Genomic DNA, 16189 nt, shown 5'->3' with positions numbered 1-16189 from the left:
GTAAAATCCTTTGTCAAGGCTCTTTCCTCCTCTCACCCAGTTTAAAATACGCTGCCAAGCTTAGCGGTGTTCATTAGGAGAGCTGTATTTCCGATAGCTCAGCTTCTACACCTGAGGACGGCTGCTTACGTTGTAGCCGAAACGTTGTGAAATTTTATTTCATTATGTTTTATTATTATTATTTTATTATTTCCCTTCTACGTGACTTTACCGAAAGAACCAATAATATGAATACAATGGTCCTTCTTCACCACAAACAGATTGATACTTAAAACAGGAAACGATCCTACAATTTTGTGATCCCTAATCAGCGTAGTCAGACGCGTCATCCATTGCCCCACTGCCCCACGCTCATTAGCTGTTGTCAGACATGTCTGAACAGTGATTGGAGCTGTGTAATTACTGGGTTGCAGGTCTTCTTCTGCATTGCTGCTGCTGTACGTACTAATAGTGAAGTGAGGAAACACTGCATAGGTCCCCTTCGATAGCTCAGTTGGTAGAGCGGAGGACTGTAGTTGGTTGATGGTTGATGGTTGAAATCCTTAGGTCGCTGGTTCGACTCCGGCTCGAAGGAGGTTGATTTTTTTTTTTGTAAATATTTATTTCCAAATAAATGCTCAACGAGCATGACCTGCACATTAGGAACATTTATGTTGGGCCAAAAGTTGGCTTAAAATGCACAAAGAAGAAGAGGGCATTGGCAGGATTTGTCAGATGTTCTTCTACAGGAGCATTGATTTTGATTTTGTGGACTTGGTGGCACGACACGCGGACCCAGTCTGTCACACGTGCTCTGTGAGGAAGGGACTCTGATAGTTCCACCGCTGTTCGTGTTGCACGACATCCCTGCAGGCTGTGCCCCTGGGCAGTCAGAGTTTTCATCACCGGCCACCCCCAACTCGGTACCTACACGGCCACGACTACGGCCATAGGCGATGTGAGAGGTGTCAGCAGACAGCGTGGGGCCAGTGGCGCAATGGATAACGCGTCTGACTACGGATCAGAAGATTGTAGGTTCGACTCCTGCCTGGCTCGTGATGCATTGTTTTGTAATACAAGTGCGGATATATTTTTTAAACCACGCAACATTGTTGGTACAATAATTCGACATCTGTTGAACGGTTATATAATGTATTTTTACTCTGGTCAGTTTAAAACACATTCCTGCGGAGGGAGCTGGAAGGAACGTTCGGTTGCTCGGTCAATTGCCAGGGTCAACGGCGGCGTGGTGTATTCCGCAAATATGGCCGACTGTGAGGGTGGGCACAAGCCGGCGTGAGTAGGTTAAACGTTGAGTTTTATAAGGGCACCACGGGGTGACCAGCCCCTCCCCACCCAGTCGAACCTACAATCCTACAATCTTCTGATCCATAGTCAGACGCGTTATCCATTGCGCCACTGGCCCCACGCTGCCTATGGCAGTAGTCGTGGCCGTGTAGGTGCCGAGTTGGGGGTGGCCGGTGATGAAGACTCTGACTGCCCAGGGGCACAGCCTGCAGGGATGTCGTGCAACACGAATAGCGGTGGAACTATCAGAATTCCGTCCTCACAGAACACTTCTGACAGGCTGGGTCCACGTGTCGTGCCACCAAGCCCACCAAATCAAAATCAATGCATCTGTAGAAGAACATCTGACAAATCCTACCAATGCCCTCTTCTTCTTGGTGCATTTAAGCCAACGTTTGGCCCAAAATAAATGTTCCCAATGTGCAGGTGATGCTCGTTGAGCATTTATTGTTTGAAAAATAACATGTATTTCATGATTGTGAAAAATATATTTAAAATAATCATCCTTCTTCGAGCCGGAGTTGAACCAGCGACCTAAGGATTTCAGCCACGACCAACTACAGTCCTCCGCTCTACCAACTGAGCTATCGAAGGTGACCTATGCAGTGTTTCCTCACTTCACTATTAGTACGTAGAGCAGCAGCAATGCAGAGGAAGGCCTGCAACCCAGTAATTACACAGCTACAGTTACTGTTTCGACATGTCTGACAACAGCTAATGAGCGTGGGGCAGTGGATAACGCGTCTGACTACGCTGATTACGGATCGCACACCTGTAGATTCGTTTCCTGTTTAATTTGTCAATCTGCTTGTGGTTAAGAAGGACCATTGTCCTGGACGTTGTTGACTCTGGTTGTGCACCACTGCCAACGCAGGAGTAACCACACCTAATAATTGGTATTATTTAAACTGATCAGAGTTAAATTGCATTATCCAATCATTCAACAGATGTACCAACAATGTTGCGTAGTTCAAAAAAGTATACGCACTTGTATTAAAAAAAGTTCACCACGAGCCAGGCAGGAGTCGAACCTACAATCTTCTGATCCGTAGTCAGACGCGTTATCCATTGCGCCACTGGCCCTACGCTGTCTCCTGGCACCTCTCACATCGCCTATGGCAGTAGTCGTGGCCGTGTAGGTGCCGAGTTGGGGGTGGCCGGTGATGAAGACTCTGACTGCCCAGGGGCACAGCCTGCAGGGATGTCGTGCAACACGAACAGCGGTGGAACTATCAGAACCCCTTCTTCACAGAACACGTGTGACAGGCTGGGTCCACGTGTCGTGCCACCAAGTCCACCAAATTAAAATCAATGCTTCTGTAGAAGAACATCTGACAAATCCTACCAGTACCCTCTTCTTCTTGGTGCATTTTAAGCCAACGTTTGGCTCAAAATGTATTCCCCTCATATGCAGGTCATGCCTGTTGAGCGTTTATTGTTAGAACAATTACATGTATTTCATTATTTGGAAAAATATATGCTAAATAATCAACCTCCTTCGAGCAGGAGTCGAACCAGCGACCTAAGGATTCCAGCCTCAACCAACTACAGTCTATCTGGCAATAGAAGGGTAAAGAACCAATTATCATATTTTTACTGGCAAATGAGGTTCCCATAGTGTAGATGCTTGCCCCGAGCTCTCATACTCTGATGGTGCATTGTCTTTGAGTTGTGCGCCTTTTGGCGTCATCTGGTCCAACCCATATGAGACTAGGCTCTAAGGAAAGCTGTCTCGGGTGTGGATCAATCAACTTCAAGGACAGTGCATACATTATCAGAGTTATGTTCTTTTGTTTGTATTATGACTGCAGGTATTGCGGTCTATGCAAACATGACTCCCGCCCATGCTGTTTGCGCTGCACAATCTCACCTCCTCCCAACTCCCCCTTTGTGCTGCTCCTGCATCAGCGAGCTGCATCCGCAGCTCTTTCCCCCGCCCACTCACTTTGGAACCTTGAAAAGCAGCTACATTTGGAGGCTTGCCCCCTCTTTTCTCTCCGCCTGATGAAGACCGTTTGTGTTGCGATCGAAACGTCGTGGTTTTTTTCCTTTTTTTATTATAAATTTATTTTTATTAAAAAAATTTATTGAAACTTTATTTTACTCTTTTTTTTTACTGTGGGTTTTTTGCTTTTACCATTTTTAAATTATTATTTTATTTGGAGTATTTTTATTATTATAATTTTATTTTATAATTTTTATTTAATAAAAAAAAACATTTGTTTTCTATTTACGTGACTTTACCGAAAGAACCAAGAATATATGTTTCCTCTGTAGGCCACCGTATAATTGATGAATGTGTTGAGTGTTGTTATTGTTGTTGACTCTGGTTGTGCACCACTGGCAACGCAGCAGCAGCCTCACCAAACAATTGGTACTATTTAAACTGACCAGAGTAAAATTACATTTTAGAAACATTCAACAGATGTCGGATTATTGTACCAACAATGTTGTGTAGTTCAAAAATACATACGTACATGTATTAATAAAAAAAAATCACCACGAGCCAGGCAGGAGTCGAACCTACAATCTTCTGATCCGTAGTCAGACGCGTTATCCATTGCGCCACTGGCCCCACGCTGTCTCCTGGCACCTCTCACATCGCCTATGGCAGTAGTCGTGGCCGTGTAGGTGCCGAGTTGGGGGTGGCCGGTGATGAAGACTCTGACTGCCCAGGGGCACAGCCTGCAGGGATGTCGTGCAACACGAACAGCGGTGGAACTATTAGAGTCCCTTCCTCACAGAACACGTGTGACAGGCTGGGTCCACGTGTCGTGCCACCAAGTCCACCAAATCAAAATCAATGCGTCTGTAGAAGAACATCTGACAAATCCTACCAATGCCCTCTTTTTCTGTACATTTTAAGCCAACGTTTGGCCCAACATAAATGTTCCTAATGTGCAGGTCGTGCAAGTTGAGCATTTATTGTTAGAACAATTATATGTATTTCATGATTTGGAAAAATATATTAAAAATAATCAACCTCCTTCGAGCCGGAGTCGAACCAGCGACCTAAGGATTTCAGCCACGACCAACTACAGTCCTCCGCTCTACCAACTGAGCTATCGAAGGTGACCTATGCAGTGTTTCATCACTTCACTATTAGTAGGTAGAGCAGCAGCAATGCAGAGGAAGACCTGCAGCCCAGTAATTACACAGCTACAGTTACTGTTTCGACATGTCTGACAACAGCTAATGAGCGTGGGGCAGTGGATAACGCGTCTGACTACGCTGATTACGGATCGCACACCTGTAGATTCGTTTCCTGTTTAATTTGTCAATCTGCTTGTGGTTAAGAAGGACCATTGTCCTGGACGTTGTTGACTCTGGTTGTGCACCACTGCCAACGCAAGAGTAACCACACCTAATAATTGGTATTATTTAAACTGATCAGAGTTAAATTACATTATCCAATCATTCAACAGATGTACCAGCAATGTTGCGTAGTTCAAAAAAATATACGCACTTGTATTAAAAAAAGTTCACCACGAGCCAGGCAGGAGTCGAACCTACAATCTTCTGATCCGTAGTCAGACGCGTTATCCATTGCGCCACTGGCCCCACGCTGTCTGCTGCCACCTCTCACATCGCCTATGGCAGTAGTCGTGGCCGTGTAGGTGCCGAGTTGGGGGTGGCCGGTGATGAAGACTCTGACTGCCCAGGGGCACAGCCTGCAGGGATGTCGTGCAACACGAACAGCGGTGGAACTATCAGAGTCCCTTCCTCACAGAACACGTGTGCCAGGCTGGGTCCACGTGTCGTGCCACCAAGTCCACAAAATCAAAATCAATGCTTCTGTAGAAGAACATCTGACATCCTACCAATGCCCTCTTCTTCTTGGTGCATTTTAAGCAAACGTTTGGCCCAAAATAAATGTTCCTAATGTGCAGGTCATTCTCGCTGAGCGTTTATTTTTAGAACAATCATATGTATTTCATGATTTGGAAAAATATATTTAAAATAATCAACCTCCTTCGAGCCAGGAGTCGAACCAGCGACCGAAGGATTTCAACCATCAACCAACTATCAGAACCCCTTCCTCAGAGAACACGTGTGACAGGCTGGGTCCACGTGTCGTTTACCTGATGATGGTTTCTTGTGCTGCAACCGAAACGTCCTATTCTATTTTTATTTTATTTCTCCCTACGCGACTCTACCGAAAGAACCAAAGAGTATGGATTCCAGCAGTCACCAAAGCTTCGAGTCTAAGACGGCAGCTGTTGCTTCATCCACATCGGCATCGCGCTGCGTGCGCGACAGATCTCGATTCACCCACCAGGTGTCGATGGTGTGTCGCGTGCGCGCGTCGTGGTCACGTGGCCCCTGGTCACGTGGCCCCTGGTCACGAAAGCAACATTTGTGGGGAATAATCGCAATTTTCTGTACTTTTGAGGCAGAAGCAATTAGGAAATAACACTTACTACCCAGGAACAAAAAACATCAATTTTTTTGTTACGCAGTGAATTCTCATTCTGAACAGTTGCGAGTCTCATCTTGATTTGAAGCTTTCGTGACTGCAGGAATCCATACTCTTTGGCTCTTTCGGTAAAGCCACGTGGGGTATAAAATAAAATCAACCACGACGTTTCGGGCGCAACACAAGCGGGAAAGCATGGTCTGCCGCTGAAGCAGACCGTGCAGTATAGTTGCTGGTCTTTAAAAATTGCCCCACGAATTCCGCCGCTGGGAAGAGGCGGTCGGTGGGTGGGTGGGTGGGGGGATTGAGATTGTGACCGCTCTGGCAGTTCCAGAGATCCGCCGGGCAAGCGAGCATTCAATCCAGCAGTGGATAGAGAGCGCGGCGCGTGGCGGCTATGTAATGTGCGTCGCGTGCCCGCAGGTGAACATTTGTTTTCGTATTCCCAAGGCGCGTCGGTGTTAGTGGCGGCAGCCTTTGATGTGAAACGTCAAACATCAAAGCGCCGGCGTGCAATCTGAGCCAATTAAAATCATCGTAAGAAGTGTGCCCCCCCCCCAGCTCCTTGGCTTAGTGGCAGAGGTCGCAAACGGGGTTTGATTCCTTACCCGTACCAGGCCGCACCAGGGTCGCAAACGGGTACCCGATTGCGACCTCTGAGATGAAGCCATGCTGCAGGCGCGGGTGGGACGATTCTAGGAACTTGAATTGTGAGAAGAGACAAGACGTTGGGAAATGAGTGACAAACGGTGACTCACCAGTGACTCACGGCCTACCCGTACCCGTACCCGGCCGCACCAGGGTCGCAAACGGGTACCCGTACCCGGCCGGGTACGGGTAGCCGGGTATCGGGTAGGGTACGGGTATCGGGTACCCGGTTGCGACCTCTGCTTAGTGGACTCACCCACAACGGCGGTGTCAGAGCCGGACACTGAGCACCTGAGTTAGACCCCGAGGCTGGGTCGCTGCTTCTCCAGTGGGTTCGAAGTGGCCGTGACAGAACCACTGGTTTGGCACCGTTGAAATCCAACGCCCTCCGCGCTGCGTGGCCGCCGTGGGTGTTGATTGACCATACTTCACTCCGATGGTCACAAGGACAGGTACGGATACCACTCGCCGCTGATGTTATCCCCTGTCCGGGAGTCGAACTCAGGGTCAACGGTTATCTGTGGAACATATCGCTGAGCAGCAACGTCACCGCTCCTCCCCCCACCTCCCCAGCTTATGATTACCCCCATTGACCAGCGTGGTGAAGTATGGTCAAACAACAACAACAACAACAACTTATGACCGACACGACGTAGGGAGGCATTCGTGCAGCGGTGGATTGACAATGCGGCTGAAATTTCGATTTAAAGCTTTCGTGACTGCAGGGATTCATCTTCTTGGTTCTTTCGGTAAAGTCACGTAGAAGGGAAATAATAAAATAATAAAAATAAAACATAATAAAATACAATTCTCACGACGTTTCGGCCACAACGCAAGCAGCCGTCCTCAGGTGAAGAACAGGGCTGTCATTCAGATGCTGTCTTTCCGACAGCCCTGTTCTTCACCTGAGGACGGCTGCTTGCGTTGTGGCCGAAACGTCGTGAGAATTGTATTTTACTATGTTTTATTTTTATTATTTTATTATTTCCCTTCTACGTGACTTTACCGAAAAAACCAAGAAAATGCGGCTTAACATTATTGATGCATAATTATAATGGTAATAGTGCAAATTGCAAAAAATGGTGTCACGGGAACTCTACATTTATCGTGACGTAAATGGAGTCACTAAGGCGTTTAGCGCCAGCTCCTGTCACAAGAGTGGAACTGTGCGTCTTGAGTTTCTCTCTGGCACCAGAGTTGGTATGGCATGGAAGCGGGGCCCTGGGGGGCATGGTTCTGGTGACGGTCAGAGAGAGAGAGGGCAAGTGAGGACGTGAGGGCACGTGACCAGGATAGTAGCGAGGGGGCCCAAAGGGTGGCTTGAGGGTCACGTGGTGCTCGGCCGAGAACCTTCTGGTGAGATCCAGAAGGGAGTATAAAAGGGAGGTCCCGAGAACAATCGCGGCTGTCTGTTAGAATGGAACCCGTCGGTGCTACGTCTATACTCTTAGGTTTGTTTCGGTAAAGTCACGTAGGTAAAAATAAATTATGAAAAGAAAAATAATAGAATGAATAATAGAAATATTTTTTTCTTTTATATTATGAGTGTGTGCGTGTAAAAATAATAGTGTGTGTGATTGAGTGTGTGTGTGTAAAAATGATAGAAATAATAATATAAATATTTTTTTAATTTCTATTTTTTCATTATTATTTTTTACCTACGTGACTTTACCAAAAAAATCCTTGCAGTCACTAAAGCTTCAAATCTAGGTGCTACGTCTCTTCGATCCTCGGTCTTCGGTCTTTAGGCTCGGCATCGTGGGTCAGGCAGTGTGTTAGCTGACTGACACGGTGATGCAGTAACCCGTTGTAACGTTTAAGTAGTAGCCCTGTTGGGGCCGTGTAATAAACGTTGTTGCCTCCAAGTTCAAGTGTGGGCCTCAGTAGAACCCACGACACATTTATACTTTAAACAGCGGCGAATAATTGTACCATATTATCCGGATTATAAGACGCAAACTTCCTTCAGTGATTTAAATAAAACATTTATAGCCCGGTAGGCGTGTGTGTGTGTGATTGAGCGCGTGTGTGTGTGTGCGTGTGTGTCTCACTCCTCAGTGTGCCGGGTAAGGTCCTGGCAAGGATTATTCAACATCGCCTTGCTAGGCACGCTGAGGAGAGGCTTGCGGAGCCCCAATGCGGTTTCAGGAAAGGGCGGTCCTGCACAGATGCCATATTTTCTGTCCGTCTGCTACAGCAGAGGTGTAGGGAATTCCAAAAAGACCTACATCTCTGCTTTATTGACCTGGTCAAGGCCTATGATACCATCAGTAGGACTGGGCTCTGGGTTGTTCTTCGTGCTTTCGGAGTCCCTGACCCTCTGCTCACGATCATTAAGGACCTTCATGATGGTGAGCGGGCCCGGGTAAAACTACGTGGCCGGGAGTCGGAGCCTTTCCCTGTACACCTTGGGGTGCGACAGGGATGTCCTCTGGCTCCCACATTATTTAACATCTATTTCGACTGCGTAGTTCATGAAGCCTTCAATAGCTGTACCGGGGGAATTACCATTTGGTACAGATATAATGGGAGGCTGATCGACGCCCGGGTGCGATCAAGGGATGGCTCCCTATTGGTCAACCACGTTATGTATGCCGATGATTTGGTAATAGCTGCTCATTCAGAAGAGGAGTTGGAGACGCTGCTGCTGAGACTGGAGCGTGCCACTAAGAGGTGGGGCCTTACCATCAGCCCCACCAAAACTAAGCACCTGCCTGGGTATTTTGTACCATCGGGCACTCCACCCCCACAACTCCCAATCGGTGATGGGGCAGTTGTGGAGAGAGTGGAGAGTTTCCCATACCTGGGCAGTGTGCTTATGACCGGCTCCAGTTTATCAGCAGAGGTCTCACTCCGAATCAGTCGAGCGGCAATATCTTTTCATCGGTTGCGTAACGCTGTGTGAAAGCTACCTGGTCTGTCGCCCCGCACGAAGCTTCAGGTCTTCTCGGCCACGGTCATTCCCTCCCTTCTCTACGCTTGCGAAACGTGGACCCCCCTAGTGGAGCATCTTCGCCGGTTGGAAACATTTAGGCTGGCCTGCCTACGATCCATCCTGGGTTTAACCAGGCTGGATTGTGTGAGGAGCTCACAAGTCCTTGAAAGATCTGGGAAAATTCCCATCAGTGAGCTCCTCCGGCAGGCAAGGCTGCGTTGGCTGGGTCATGTAGCCCGCATGCCCAGCCACCGCATGCCTAAACAGCTTTTGTTCGGCCGGATCGAGGGGGTTAAACGGGCGCGGCACGGGCTAAAGAAGAGATGGAGTGATGTGGTACAGGAGGACGTGGAGCTGAGTGGACTTGCCAATGACTGGTACCAGCGGTGTCAAGATCGGCCTCAGTGGAGGAGGCTCGTGAAGGACGCTACTGGGCAGTTGGAGGCAGTCGCCCTCCAACAACAACGGAGGGCGGAGGAGCGACGCTCACAACAACGAGCGGAGCGCCGGGTGGTATAAAGCACGGCAAGTTGGCACAGTAGGGGGCACAGGTGGTGCATCAGCCAGTCATCTCGGTCAGTCGACCCGTGGCACCTGGGTCTGCCCCGTGACCTCAGGGTGCACATGGCCTGGCACAAGCGTCGTGGTGACGTCACCGCCACTTAGTGGCGAATGGCGGTTGTTGTTGTTATTGAGGTGCTCGCTAACAGCACTTGCCCCTACAGTCTGTTGAGGCTATACGGGGGATCTTTGTCTTTATCTTTGTGATTGAGCGCGTGTGTGTGTGCGTGTGTGATTGAGCGAGTGTGTGTGTGTGAGTGTGTGTGTGATTGAGCGCGTGTGTGTGATTGAGTGTGTGTGTGCGTGCGTGTGATTGAGTGTGTGTGTGAGTGTGTGATTGAGTGTGTGAGTGTGTGTGAGTGTGTGACTGAGTGAGTGTGTGTGAGTGTGTGTGTGATTGAGTGTGTGTGTGTGATTGATTGAGTGTGCGTGATTGAGTGTGTTTGTGCGTGTGTGTGATTGAGTGAGTGTGTGCGTGTGTGTGATTGAGCGTGTGTGTGATTGAGTGTGTGTGTGTGAGTGTGTGATTGAGTGTGTGTGTGTGTGCGTGTCTGCATCTGTGTGATTGAGTACGTGTGTATAGACGCGCGCGTGTGTGTACGTGTTTGACTGCGTGTGTGTGATTTAGTGTGTGTGTGTGTGTGATTGAGTGTGTGTGTGTGCGTGTGATTGAGTGTTTGTGTGCGTGTGTGTGATTGAGTGAGTGTGTGTGTGCGTGTGATTGAGTGTGTGTGTGTGTGAGTGTGTGTGTGTGAGTGTGTGATTGAGTGTGTGTGTGATTGAGTGTGTGTGTGTGAGTGTGTGATTGAGTGTGTGTGATTGAGTGTGTGTGATTGAGTGTGTGTGTGTGTGAGTGTGTGTGTGAGTGTGTGTGTGATTGAGTGAGTGTGTGTGTGTGATTGAGTGTGTGTGTGTGATTGAGTGAGTGTGTGTGTGTGAATGTGTGTGTGTGTGATTGAGTGTGTGAGTGTGATTGAGTGAGTGTGTGTGAGTGTGTGTGTGATTGAGTGAGTGTGTGTGATTAAATGATTGAGTGTGTGAGTGAGTGTGTGTGTGTGATTGAGTGAGTGTGTGTGTATGTTTGGCCAGATTCGTGTGTAACTTTAACGAGGCCGGACAAAAACGTCACGGTCTTATAATCCAGAGAATGATGATGATGACGATGATGACGATGATGATGATGTTGGTGATTTAGATTAATGTGTTTTTTTTGCCTAGGGGACCTACACATGGAAACTCTCCCCGTGTGATGATGATGGATGATCATGACGATGAGGATGATGATTGTGATTTTTATTAATATATTTATTCTTTTCAGTCTTCTTCAAAAATGTCGGCGGAACTTATTCAAACAACACACACACACAAAAAAAACAAATTTTAAACGTCTAATGATCGTGTCACGGCGCAGCGATTCAAATGCCACTAGGCCCTTGGAAACGATGAACAGCGGCAACAACAACAAAACAACTACATGAGAATCAATAATAGCAACCGTGCAGGAAGCGAGCGAGAGAGCGAGAGAGATGAGCCACGGTGTGTGTGTGTGCTCGTGCCAGCAATGTAATTAACGCGTGGAACGCGTCTCGCGGAATGCGACCGCGAGACGCGGGATGCGTACCGGGCCCCTCGCTTTGATGTTGCCGCTGAGGCACGCTGAGGATGATGATGCTGCTGATGATGATGATCCCGCTGAGGCACGCTGAGGATGATGCTGCTGATGATGATGATGCTGCTGATGATGATGAGGATGATGCTGCTGCTGGTGATGATGCCGCTGAGGCACGCTGAGGATGATGCTGCTGATGATGATGCTGCTGATGATGATGATACTGATGATGCTGCTGATGATGATGCTGCTGATGATGATGCTGATGATGATGCTGCTGATGATGATCCCGCTGAGGCACACTGAGGATGATGCTGCTGCTGCTGATGATGATGATTCCGTTGAGGCACGCTGAGGATGATGCTGCTGCTGCTGCTGCTGCTGATGATGATGATGCTGATGATGATGCTGCTGCTGCTGGTGATGATGATGCTGTTCCTGCTGCTGCTGATGATGATGATGATGCTGCTGCTGATTATGATGACGCTGCTGCTGCTGATGATGCTACTGCTGCTACTGCTGCTGATGATGATAATGATATTGCTGCTGATGATGATGCTGGTGATGATGATGCTGCTGCTGATGATGATGCTGCTGCTGATTATGATGATGCTGCTGATGATGCTGCTGATGATGCTGCTGCTGCTGCTGCTGATGATGATGATGCTGCTGATGATGATGATGATGATGTTGCTGCTGCTGCTGCTGCTGATGATGATGCTGATGCTGCTGCTGCTGATGATGATGATGATGTTGCTGCTGCTGCTGATGATGATGATGCTGCTGCTGCTGCTGCTGATGATGATGATGCTGATGCTGCTGCTGATGATGATGCTGCTGATGATGCTTCTGCTGCTACTGCTGCTGATGATGCTGCTGATGATGTTGCTGCTGCTGATGATGATGTTGGTGATGATGATGCTGCTGCTGCTGCTGCTGCTGATGATGATGATGCTGCTGCTGCTGATGATGATGATGCTGCTGCTGATGATGATGTTGCTGATGAAGATGATGCTCTTGATGATGATTAATGCTGCTGCTGCTGATGATGCTGCTGCTGCTGATAATGATGATGTTGCTGCTGCTGCTGCTGATGATGATGTTGCTGATGATGATGCTGCTGCTGATGATGCTGCTCATGATGATGCTGATGCTGCTGATGCTGCTGCTGAAGATGGTGATGATGCTGATGATGATGTTGCTGTTGCTGCTGCTGATGCTGATGATGCTGATGATGCTGCTGCTGCTGATGATGATGCTGCTGCTGCTGCTGATGATGCTGCTGGTGATGTTGCTGATGATGCTGCTGCTGATGATGCTGCTGCTAATGTTTATACTGCTGCTGATGCTGCTAATGATGATGCTAATGATGATGATAATGATGCTGCTGATGATGCTGCTGCTGATGATGCTGCTGCTGATGCTGCTGATTATAATGCTGCTGGGTGCTGCGCTTGTTAATTGTGCTGCTCAACGATTACAATAATAAAGACAGTAACAAAGATCGTGGTATGTGACTCTTGTAGATGACAAAGGTTTGAGTGGTTGGTTAGTCGGGTGAGTGGTTGGGTGGGTGGGTGGGTGATTGAGCGGGTGGTTGGGTGGGTAGGTGATTGGGTGGTTGGTTGGGTGATTGAGTGGGTGGTTGGTTTGGTGGTTGGGTGGTTGGTTTGGTGGTTGGGTGGGTGGTTGAGTGATTGGGTGGTTGTTTGGGTGGGTGGGTCGGTGGGTGGGGGATTGAGTGGCTGGGTAGATGGTTTGGTTGTTGGATGAGTGATTGGGTGGGTGATTGGGTGGTTGATTTGGTTGTTGGGTGGTTAGGTGATTGGGTAGTTGGTTGGGTGGGTGGTTGGGTGGTTGAATGGCTGACTACGGCAGGTGGACTAATGGCTCTGCGTTCCAACTCCTTTCACGTGGACGTCTAGGGAGGAGCCGTACCTTGGCTCTGCCAGCAGATGGCGACGCAGCAAAAAACGTGGACTCCGTCTGTCCGCTCCTGTACGAGATCGAGCGTGGAGTTTGCTCTCGTAAATATGTAAACACTCAAAACATGGCCCGTAACACCTTAATTTATAGAGAACCGCAGAGCGTGGGGGCGGGGGGGGGATTGTTGATAGCGCAGGTTCTCTGTGTGAGTCTACGGGTCTCTATGTAACACGTGGTCTCTGTGCGGCTGTGTGGGTTATCAATGTGAGTCTACGGGTCCCTATGTAACACGTGGTCTCTGTGTGACTGTGTGGGTCATCAATGCGAGTCTACGGGTCTCTATGTAACACGTGGTCTCTGTGTGACTGTGTGGGTTATCAGTGTGAGTCTACGGGTCTCTATGTAACACGTGGTCTCTGTGTGACTGTGTGGGTTATCAATGCGAGTCTACGGGTCTCTATGTAACACGTGGTCTCTGTGTGACTGTGTGGGTTATCAGTGTGAGTCTACGGGTCTCTATGTAACACGTGGTCTCTGTGTGGCTGTGTGGGTTATCAATGTGAGTCTACGGGTCCCTATGTGACACGTGGTCTCTGTGCGGCTGCGTGGGGTTCTCAGTCCAAGGGACTGGTGACCGAGCTGAGAGCATCAATCACAGTCGCAACAAGTATTCATCATCCTGGAGGAATCCGATGAGCTCTAAAGCTCTTGTTCGCAGACGTCCCACGGCCACGCGGCCAACCTCCTAGCGCGTGCTCACACGGCGGGCGCTCAGCGGCTGCGGTCACCGCTCACGAATCTCGTTCCCCGCGACTGACTGACGCCACGCGCTGCGCCTTGGCTGCGCTGCAGCAGTGAACGTGAGGGTGGGGGCGGGGGGAGGGGCGGGGCCTGTGGGGGGGGGGTCGTTGAGTTGACCCTGGGGGGTAGGAGGGTTGTGAATGAAGGTGCAGGAGGAGGAGGAGGATGGCGAAACCTCCACGAGCATCGCGTGTGAAGCTCTCACCTGGGGAGGTGCCCGCGGCCAGGCTGGGGTGGGGGCTGGGGGCTAGGGGGGTGGGGGCTAGGGGGATGGAGGGGATGGTGGTGAGGCTGTTGGTGGGGGTGTGTTGAGCTCCTCTGCACGGACAGACAAAACCACGAGATAACTCGCACGCTCGCACGACACACGCAAAGACAAAGGTCAGCCGTGTAGCCCACACAGACTGTTGGGGCAAGTGCTGTGAGCGAGCGCCCGTGAAAGCCGCAAACGGCGCGACGAGGAGGGTGGTTTGCGGGCGGATCCCCACGCCCGGCCGCCTTTGTCTCCCCAACCGGCGCTCACTTGCGCGGCACCGGGAAGAGACCTCGGCAAGATTTTCGCGTGGACCGTTTAGGCGTCACGCAGGGCCGGTGAGAGCGAGTGGGACGACTCATGCAGCCATCTCTCTCCATCTCGATGGGAGACGTGGGGCGTTGTGTCCCAGTGGCAGCTGTCCTGCTACTACGGTCTGCTGTCTTTGTCGTCGATGGGTTGAAGACATATTCTTAGGTTTTTTCGGTAAAGTCGCGTAGGTAAAACTATAAAACTATAAAAATTTATAAAAGTACGTGACTTTACCGAAAAAACCTAAGAATATGAATCCTTGCAGTCACGAAAGATTCAAATCTAGGGCTGAAGACATCTTTGCGAGCGGAGAGGCACTTCAGCAAGCGGCAGGACCCTGCGGGCGGGCGGGGCGGTAATTTGAAAAAGAGTCTCCGTCGAATGAGTAAATGGTCAAATGTTCCGATGAGGCTACCTGAGTTTGAATACCGCCCGCGGCCGCCAACGCCGGCTACCTGAGCCGCTCCTGCGCCTCCCCTAGGTCGACTCGGCCTCAAAGCGAGCACCTGGCGCGGTGTGTAGTGGACGTCGCCGCGAGGGAGACAAAGGCGGTCGGGCGTGCTTCTGGCCAGCCACTCCCATGGTGTGCCGTGTTTGCCTTCATATTTTTTCTCGCTGACTTGCACTTGCCCCAATGGTTTCTTAAGGCTATACGGGGGATCTTTGTCTTGCAGCCACAGGTGGTTGGTGTACCTTGCCGGTCATCTCGATCAGACAATCCGTGACCTCCTGCACCTAGCCTGGCACAGCAGTCGGTCAACCCATGCCACCTGCAGGGTCTGTCCCGTGACCTCCTGCACCTAGCCTGGCACAGCAGTCGACCCATGGCGCCTGCTGGGTCTGTCCCGTGACCTCCTGCACCTAGCCTGGCACAGCAATCGACCCATGGCACCTGCAGGGTCTGTCCCGTGAACTCCTGCACCTAGCCTGGCACAGCAGTCGACCCATGGCGTCTGCTGGGTCTGTCCCGTGACCTCCTCCTGCACCTAGCCTGGCACAGTAGTTAACCCATGGCACCTGCTGGGTCTGTCCCGTGACCTCCTGCACCTAGCCTGGCACAGCAGTGCAACCCATGCCACCTGCTGGGTCTGTCCCGTGACCTCCTGCACCTAGCCTGGCACAGCAGTCGACCCATGGCGCCTGCTGGGTCTGTCCCGTGACCTCCTGCACCTAGCCTGGCACAGCAGTCGACCCAAGCAGCGAGCCTTCCTCGCTTCACGCGACGGCCACAACAAGTGCACCTAGCCTGGCACAAGCGCTGCGGTGACATCACCGCCTGTTGGTGGCGAATGGCGGTTGTTGTTGTTGTTGTTGCTGCTATTGTTGTTGTGTTTGTACCTGCCACGTACGTGTGTGTCACTCGGGAGACAAAGGCGGCCGGGCGCGGTGCTGGTCAGCCACCCGGCTACCCGAGTTCGATTCCCGCTCACGGCCACCAAC

At 50.2% G+C, this 16189-nt stretch overlaps 7 non-coding genes across 7 annotated transcripts; 2 read left to right on the top strand and 5 right to left on the bottom strand.

The window, feature by feature from the left end:
• Positions 1–478: 478 nt before the first annotated feature.
• TRNAY-GUA (transfer RNA tyrosine (anticodon GUA)) lies at positions 479–574 on the top strand. Its single transcript has 2 exons — positions 479–515; positions 539–574. It is a non-coding gene; the product is annotated as a tRNA-Tyr (tRNA).
• Positions 575–962: 388 nt separating this feature from the next.
• On the top strand, positions 963–1035 carry TRNAR-ACG (transfer RNA arginine (anticodon ACG)). The gene has a single exon. It is a non-coding gene; the product is annotated as a tRNA-Arg (tRNA).
• A 758-nt stretch (positions 1036–1793) lies between these two features.
• Positions 1794–1881, bottom strand: TRNAY-GUA (transfer RNA tyrosine (anticodon GUA)). The gene is given in 2 exon segments: positions 1794–1829; positions 1845–1881. It is a non-coding gene; the product is annotated as a tRNA-Tyr (tRNA).
• A 416-nt stretch (positions 1882–2297) lies between these two features.
• TRNAR-ACG (transfer RNA arginine (anticodon ACG)) lies at positions 2298–2370 on the bottom strand. The gene has a single exon. It is a non-coding gene; the product is annotated as a tRNA-Arg (tRNA).
• Positions 2371–3789: 1419 nt separating this feature from the next.
• TRNAR-ACG (transfer RNA arginine (anticodon ACG)) lies at positions 3790–3862 on the bottom strand. The gene has a single exon. It is a non-coding gene; the product is annotated as a tRNA-Arg (tRNA).
• Positions 3863–4271: 409 nt separating this feature from the next.
• On the bottom strand, positions 4272–4359 carry TRNAY-GUA (transfer RNA tyrosine (anticodon GUA)). The gene is given in 2 exon segments: positions 4272–4307; positions 4323–4359. It is a non-coding gene; the product is annotated as a tRNA-Tyr (tRNA).
• Positions 4360–4775: 416 nt separating this feature from the next.
• TRNAR-ACG (transfer RNA arginine (anticodon ACG)) lies at positions 4776–4848 on the bottom strand. Its single transcript has one exon. It is a non-coding gene; the product is annotated as a tRNA-Arg (tRNA).
• Between the last annotated feature and the right edge of the window lie 11341 nt (positions 4849–16189).

Source organism: Lampetra planeri, chromosome 53 (assembly GCF_965212315.1).
Source record: "Lampetra planeri chromosome 53, kcLamPlan1.2.h2, whole genome shotgun sequence".
In the NCBI taxonomy this organism is placed as follows: domain Eukaryota; kingdom Metazoa; phylum Chordata; class Hyperoartia; order Petromyzontiformes; family Petromyzontidae; genus Lampetra; species Lampetra planeri.
Note: the sequence above shows the minus strand (reverse complement) of the source record. Positions and strands in the feature narration are given on the sequence as shown.